Source organism: Eublepharis macularius, chromosome 11 (assembly GCF_028583425.1).
Source record: "Eublepharis macularius isolate TG4126 chromosome 11, MPM_Emac_v1.0, whole genome shotgun sequence".
Lineage (NCBI taxonomy): Eukaryota > Metazoa > Chordata > Lepidosauria > Squamata > Eublepharidae > Eublepharis > Eublepharis macularius.
Genome location: NC_072800.1, coordinates 63149215 through 63157889, shown reverse-complemented (window position 1 = coordinate 63157889; position 8675 = coordinate 63149215).

Below are 8675 nucleotides of genomic sequence, written 5' to 3'. Positions count from 1 at the left end.
ATCTTCTGTTTTTCCTCTCTATATTCCCTGTTGTGAAGAGTTTTTTCACTGTTGATCCAATATTTAACATGCATTTTATGCTGTTAAGTGTTGCTCTTTCATGGTCGCTATGCAGGGGCAGGAAGTACAGATATATAGATATAGTTTTATTGGAATTCTGTAAGCGACCCTGAGAATACTTTATTCAGAAAGTATAAGTATTTAATTATTGAAGTGCAGGGTTCTCTGGGCTATTGCACACTAGCAACTCTCTTCTGGGCTATTGTACCCAGTACTTATAAGGCTGTGGAAGCTAGGAAATTCTCTCTTGATAGTAGTTATTCTGTGAAGCAGCAGCCATCAAAATCCATTGACTTGTCTGAACCACAGTGCTTTAGCTTTGCCAGATGATTCTACCTCTTAAACCAGCTGTTATGAGCAAACCAGTTGATGATTTGTTAGGAAGACTGAAGTGAATGCTTTTCTTTTTGGAACTGGCACTGAGATTCTCTTACCAGTTATTGAACAATTTCATTCATTTTGACCTCTTCTGTAAAATGATTTTCTCAAGTCGTATTCAGGAATTGCCCTCACAAAGTGCTGCTGTGATTTAATGTTGTCTGGGCTTTGTACGGCAATGCTGCTGGTACCTGAAGGAAGATTTATACAAAACAGGTTGGAAACCTGTGCTGTGTGTATATGTACATTTTACCATAATGTCGTCTGTATACCTTCCAACAATATCACATGTGAAATTAGGGAGGCACTTGTAATGGGCCTATTCTTACAACAAGGACCAACCCACAAAGTCTCCTTTTACCCATGTATCTTGCTGAAGATTTTTCTCCACCTGTAGTGTGGTAATACTTATTGTACAACCGTATGTCTTCCATTGCTTTAAAAGCCAAGAGGATGTTTGTTCTTTGGTTTAAAGACGAGGGGAAGACTGAATCCTATCAAATTTTAATGACATCTTCCAAAAAGTCAAAAATAGAGACAGTGATGTACCAGTGATGCTCACTAAAAAACATGGACTGAACCACATAAATATAGTTGAAATAAGTTGATAGTTGAACTATCAATTTGATATTTGTAGTTTTATTAGTTGCAGTTATGACATTGTATGATATGATCACATTGCAAAATAGCTTTGTATTTTTCTTCCAAAACTTCACAACAGCATTCTACACCTAAATTAAAAAAAAAAAGAACTCCCATACTACAGTGAATAAGAAACTCAAGAGACCTCTGGTTCAAATCTCATGGCAGCTATTACCTCCCTAAGTGGTTTTAGAAACTCCAGTCTCTGCCTTGGTCCCACTCCCTCATTTATAGGGTCATCATAGAGCTTGATGTACCACCCAGGGGTCATCCAGTCCACCTCCTAATACAATGCAGGAAATTCACAGCTACCTCCCCTCCACTCTCTCATTGACTCCTGATCCAAGCCCAGAGGAAGGTAAAAAACCTCCAGAATCTCTGGCCAATCCTGGAGGAAAATTCTTTCCTGACCTATTGAAATTCCTTCCTGGCCTATTGAAATTCCTAATTTCAATAAGATAATGGTTTGAGGTGCTTTCTTGAGGTCCGTAAAATGAGTACCCAGTTTCCTGGGGGTAAAGCGCAGATGACTGGAGAAGGCAATGGAAAACCACTCCGTAAAACATCTGCCAAGAAGACGTCCTGATGCAACGTCCCCCCCATGGGTGTTGCCAAGTAGGCCCCCTCCCCTGCTTTAAGGCCTGCTATGAACTGTGTTAAAGTTTCCTGCATTGCTGTTTTATTGCTACACAAAGATTGCTTTGCACGTGTGTGTGTTAATACACGTGTCAGTTTCCTGCCTGCGTGTCAATTGCCTTGCTGCTACAATAGACTGTGTAGTTCCCTGACTCCATGTTTGGATAACTGCACAAAGGACTCTTTTCCTGGGCAGCCCTGCCCAGACCTGTATCTGGATTTCCCAGTGTGTGTTTGGACTGTGTTACAAGTGTGCTCCGTGCCTGCATTGCCATCTACCACGGACCGTGCCTGTTCCCTGCTTTGGACTGTGTTTTAAAGTGTTGTTCCCCCTGCCTCCATGGAAGCCTGCCTCATATGGGCCCAAGCCGCTGCTAGCAGCCGGGCGCCTGCCAGGGAAACCTCCAGCGAGCCTGGCTAGGCGCTCCCTGGTCAGTTCCCGCCTGGAGCCTCCCGCGGGTAGGTCGCCGAGCTTGCCCCCGCTACCGGGCAGCCTGCTATCCAGCCCCAGCTATGCCCAGCCGGCATCCATGTTCTCAGGCAGCCAGAAGACCCTGAGAGGAAGACTGCTTTGGGAAGCCATTTCGGCGAAGTGGGCACACCACGTCCGCAGCGAGAGTACCTCGCCCCGCTCTGCATATCTTAGGAGCCGCCCTGGAGAAGAACTAAGTGCCGACCATCCCAAGCACTTAGAGAATGCATCTCAAAGAAACCTCCGCATTCCAGAAGCTGATGACATCAGGACAAGCCCTGTCCGCTGGAACATCCTTTCAGCCCACTTGGATTTCCCCCACCCTCTTTTGTCCCCTCTTCCTGAGGTGTCACTTATCATGATCTGATTACTAAAGTGGCCCATCCAAGCCATTCAGTGACCCATTAGACCCTTTGTTTTAATCTGTGAGAACCACCAAGTACAGCACCAGCCCCAGGGTACGTTTTGGGGTATTTAAGCTGGTCTCTCAGACCACACGGTGCTTAGGCCATTCCTATCCAGACCCCCCCCCCTTGCTGTCCGTGGCTTAGGCCATTCCTATCCAGACTTCCTTGCTGTCCGTCTGTGGTCCCAGTGCTGGCATTGGGCCACCCTCGCTGCTGTGTCTCTGCTTCGCTCCAGGATAAGTGAGTATTCCCCCTATCATCGTTGGGAACCAGCTAATGCGAACGTCTCTGTATTTCCTACTCTGTATTTCTTAGACCTTGTATGTTCTCTTGTATGCTTGTGCAAGTTTAGGCTTACGCCACACTAAATACACGTGTTTGGAACTTATTTGTTGTCTGCCTCTTTGTCACTAGAGTGTCTGGGATCAGGACCTCCGTATACATAGGTTATGATCCGCGCTTAATTTTAAGTTACAGACTGCTACAGCTAATTCCCCATTATAATAAAGAGCAGTTCTGGTAACAGTTTACTGGTGGAGAATGCGGGCATGACCCAGTTCATGTGAATGCACGTGAGTCGACACGCGTGTCTTCAGCGAACTGACTTAGAGGAAAATTTTCCAGACCTCTGTGTAAAGAGCGCAATTTAGCTCAGGGAATAAAAAGTGTGAGTGTGTGTGGCTCTAGCGAGCATTTCTATCTTGTGGGTTGGCTTTTCCCCATTTCCTCCTTCAGCCAGCTTTGGACTACTTGCCTTTTGTGGTGCACCGCGAGGCCCTCCAGCCGTTATAACCGGTGTACTGTGGGTGAGGACCTCTGAACTGGTGAAGTTCCTGGCCACCTTCCGGGCCGCCTAAACGCATCTATGTGGGTGGGATCCCAGAAGTAGGCTATAGATATATATATATATCCTGAAGCAGCACATATAAAATTCTTTTCCGCCCTCCCCCGTCTCTCCTAAGTCCGTCCAAACCCCATTCCTGCCAGCACTTAGGCTTCAATCCCCGCTCCGGAGGAAACGTGAAGGGATTGATAGTCCGTTCGTTTTAGTTTAGCTTTGGGAATCTAAAGCCAGGTTCCTGAAGCCCCGCGGCAGCCGGCCGCACCGTGCTTAAGAGTTTTAAGTTAGACTCTTGGGTGCCTTTCCGCTTGCGAGTTTTAAGTCAGACTCGTGGGCACACCTCGCTTGGGAGTCAGTGGGACTCTTGGGCACACTTTTGCTTGGGAGTTGTTAGAACTCTTGAGCGCACCTCGCTTGGGAGTACAGTAAGCTTTACTCCTGGGCACTTTTGCTTGGGGACTTGCAGAGGCAGTCCTTGAGCGCGTTAGTCTTTTGGTCTTGGCTTGGAGACAGTTTAATCGTTTGTCTCTGAGCGTGAGGCCTGGGGACACTTTGAGTTTAGTTCTTGGGCAGAGAGCTTGAGAGCATTGTAGCTTCCGAGCAGAGGCTTGGAAGCACTTCAGTTCCTGAGCAGAGGCTTGGGAGCATTTCTGGTTGCCTGAGCAGAGGCTTGGGAGACCCCCTTAGTAGCAGTTCCTGAGCAGAGGCTTGGGGACACTTTTTGGTTTCCGAATATAGGCTTGGGAGACCCCTGAGCTTTGGCTTCTAGGCAGAGGCTTGGAAGCACTGAGCGTTTTTGGTTCTTGGGCTTAGAGAGCTTGGGAGCACCTTCTGAGTCAGTAAACTTTTCCTGGTCCCGTGGCTTGTAGGCAAGCTTGAAACGGGAATAGGAATTTTTCCTTCTCCCCCGGTGGAGAAGAACCAAGTGTAGGACCCTTAAATACCCTTATAAACCTAAAAGTAGGACCTTTAAATCACCCCTGTTAAAAACCTGTGTAGTACCCAGTATAAAAACCCTTGAGAACCGGAGGGAAGGATAAACCTCCCAAAGGAACATAGAGAGGAAAAAGTTGTTAAAACCCCTGAGTAGCTTTAATCGCCCCACCCCTGGTGTCGCTGATCCACTCTTTAACCTCCCCCGAGATCAGCCTTAAATGAAGTAAAATGTACCGGGCAGCCCCCACCGTGCCCCGCCTGGAGAAGTGGCTAGTGAAGAAGGGAGATTGCCCTTGGGAAGCCGGTTCCTTCAAGGGACCCGACCCGCTCCAGATAGTTAGAAGCGCCTTCCAAGATTTTTGTGAAAAGGAGAAACCTAGGTCAAGCAAAAAAGACAGATATGGAGCTTGGGCACTTTTCACCGCCCTACAGGACAGCATGTCCCTAATTAATAAGCTACAGGTAGCTCAGGAAGAACAGGAACAGGAGATAGAAAAGCTAAGGAAAGAAAAGAAGGAACATGAGGAGAAAGCAGCCGAGTGGCGTTCAGAACGCGTTAACTTCATGCTGGAGAAGCAGGGACTAACCACTGCCCTCCAAGACGCTCAGCACAAGGCTGAAGTGGCCACCACTCGTGCCGATATGGCTGAGCACGCAGTAATTGAAGGACAGGAGAAGATTGCAAAATTAACCCATGCTGCCCAGTTCATGGCAGAGCAGAAAGTCGCAAAGATAGCCGCAGCAGACCACTCCGCTTGTAAGAGGGAGCTAGAGGCCCTAAAGCAGCACCTGGGGATGCAGCAGGCCGTAATCTCCGCCGTGCATCCCGCAGCCCTCTTGGCCCTCCCCGAAGGTAGTACCGACAGTTGGTCACCCCCTTCGTCCCAGCCCGAGGAAGCTCCACAGCCCCTCCATCCGATAGCTACCAAAGAAATTGTCTCCACAGACGAGGATGGCAGGAAGACAGACCGGATAGTTAAGGAGACCCGCAATTGGAGGCCCGATGAGCTCCAAGCCATAGCGGATCGCATGGGACCCCTGAACCGGGACTCAGCTATACAATGGTTCACACACGTGACCATGTCCCAGCCCTCTGCCAGTGGCTCCGATGTAGCTCAGCTGGCTCGCCATTGTGCCAGCCCCGAAATAGTCACCTCTCTTAACGCATATATTTCTAACCGGAGACTAGCCACCCGCAGTCAGTATGGTGCCATGAAGGAACTGTGCGCCTTCCTCTGGCCTACCAAGAGCTTGAAGGCCTTATACATAGCAGAATCTCAAAAACCCGGAGAGGACCCAGAAGCATATTTAGCCAGAAAGCAGCTCCTAGCCGAACTAGCAGACGAGGTAGACTTAGACTTGAGCGACATGCCTGACTTCGATGACTTAGAGTTTAGGAGAGCAGTCATAGATGGGCTCAACAGCACCACTCGCCTAGCCCTGGCAGGAGTAGAGCCCAGGAGCATCTCATGGGGAGACCTGGAAGCTCGCATCAGGAGCATTGCTGGCCTGTTGCGAGAGACCGGAGCCATCCGCCATGTGAAATCCCCGGCCTCCCATAGGAAAGAGAGTGAGCACATCAACACAGTCACGTATGCCAACCATGGTCCCCACTCCCAATATCAGCCCCAAGGGCATAGCTCGTACTCGGAGCCTAGAGGTGGCATCTTGCGTGGGAGAAGTGGTAGCTTCACTCGGGGCCGCAGCCAGAGGGACTCCCGTCCAGGAGTAACCTTTGTGCCCACCCCCAGTCACTACCCTTCCTCCCCACAGGTACCCTCTGAGCCCTGGAGACCTGCGCTGCCCTCGGCACCCCCGCCCCCTCGGGCACCGCACACATACAATCACCAGGTCTACCCTCCCCCAAGTCAGGCTGACTCCTGGAGACCGCGGCCAAAGGACCATGAGGAGCCCTCTGAACTAGGCGGCCCGCCGCCAGCCAGGGACTCACTCCGCTGGGAACTCTGGAAGCGGCTCAAGGATCATGGGGCAGACATGGAGCTCTTCCACCAGCAGCCCACTTCAGTGCTTCTCTCTGCCCTTCTAGACATCTTTAGGAATGGCCCTCCCCAACATACACAGCCAGTGGCTACAGTAAGAGAAGAGCCGCCACCCGCTGGGAACCCCTTTTTCCAATAGGGATGCCCGGGGGTCACACATTCTTCTCCCCACTTAACTGCCCGTGGGAGAAAACCAAAGGTTGAGGCTAGCCTTCGACCTCCGGGAACTAAAAATAGCTGGAAACTTAAAAGAGAGAAGGAAAGATTCCAAAGGGTGATTCGCACCCAGAACCCAGCACCAACTTTGCCAGACACCTCTGAAGGAAATCTGGCAGAGTTACAAAATAAAATTCAGGAGCTCATAAGTGTGAATAGGGAACAGAATTTAAAAATAAATGAGCTTAATAAAGAGAATGAGGAATTAAAAGAAAAATTAAACGCTTGCACAATAGAGAAAGAGCAGCTCCACAATAAATTCCTTAACATGCAGACTTTGCTGGAGAACCAGAATAATGAAACCGCCACTTTAAAAACCCTGATGCAAAATCTCCTAGAATCCCAGAGACTCACTGAGGCCAGATTAAAGACTTTAGAGGAACAATCAGTGATTGAATCAGCACCCCACCCCGCCAAAGGCAGTGAAACATGTAGCCAGTCACCTTTGCCTTCAATTTCTGCCTCGGCCCCCACGCCCAAGAAGCCAGAATTCACTTTAGCCTCTGAGCATGTGCAGAGTTTAAAAGTCATTCCTCAAGAAATTGTCTTGGCTCCCATAGACTGCCCCCAGCCAAGCTATACACAGCCCACCGTGACTATGCCCTCTTGCAATGATCCCAAGAACCAGATAAACAAAAGTAAAAATGCAGTTCCTTTAAAAGAATTAAATTGCTTTGAGAATCCAGTGCTTGCAACTACACACCAAATAGCTTTCTCTCAGCCTTCCCGGACTAACACCCCTGAAGAAAACCTTATGTTGTGCCTGTGTGGTTTAGTAGTGCTCGAGCTAATTCAAAGACATTTGTGTATCTGTTTCCACGTTTTAAAAGGCTCAAGCCCAAAACTTAATGAAAAGGTAGAGCCTCCAGCAGTAAGTGCAGTCAGGAATGTAATAATGCAAGTGAGCAAACTCCAGAAAGAATCCCAGTTGCTAGCAGCATCTAAAACAGACTGTTCCCACTTAGCGCTACACCCCCACCCCTCATTGAAATGGAAAAACTGGCCAGACCAGGATTCTGACCTCCTCCCAGTTCTTCCTTTTGTCCTCTCCCAGGCTGAAGTAAGCCCAAATAAATGTAATCACTGGTTCCCTGTCAGAATTTGGAAGGGATTGGAACCAGGAGTGGAAAAGCCACCTTAAGGAGACTTGAGTTCAAGTCCCTGCAGCCCCCGTCCCTTTTCGTTGTGCAGTCTTAACTATATGTGTGTGTGAACCTGAAGCCCAATTCCCTTTTGAATTTAGATGTAAAAGGCCAACTTAGCTTCCTATAATCATGTAAAAGGCCAACTTAGCTTCCTATAATCATTTAGTGTTTTTGCTATTTCTTTTCGGTTCTATTCTTTAACTTCATTAGGCGGGCCCCACAGTTGGGACCCTTGGGGAAACACGGCAACCAAAGCCAAATAGGACCACCACCGAGAGTGATTCTTAATTGGATTTTTAAGCCGCATGTTCGGAAAAAAATTGCACAGGCAAAAGAGATTTGCTGGGTGTAAAAGTGTTTGGAGAGGCTTTAGCCCAAAAGTGAATGCATTTCCAATATTGGAGACACACCAATAAAGGTGATCTCTGTATTTGAAAACATTTCACCCGCCGTGCTGGTGAAGATCCCGCATCTACGTAGATTCGGGGTCTCACCTGCCAGACCCACGCTTTCGCATGATGGTCGGCTTTGGCTTTGAGGGCCGTGCCTCCCCTGGAAAAGAACCCCCAGATAGCCCAACATCCCTCTTTTACTAATGTTCATATTCGTCATGGTGAGTTGCTATACGGCGCCACCAGTTAGTACGCTTTAGTGCAAAAGTAAAAGACCCGCCAGTATTTTGTAAATATGTGCCCTCTGGAATATGTTATTGAGGTGTGTTCGCTACGCACAAGGGGCAGCGTGCCTCATTTACATAGCCAGGATCCCCCGCGCCAAGATGACCCCCGAATAACCCAGACCCAGTGGCGCCGGCAGATCTCGGCCGCCTCCGCCGTTTTTCGATAAACGCTGCCGAGCACCTTTGGCTCCACTTCGGCCCTTTCCGCCAGCAGCCGCCCGCCCCACGTAATCTTTTCCCTTGCCCGTACCGTATAAGGGAAA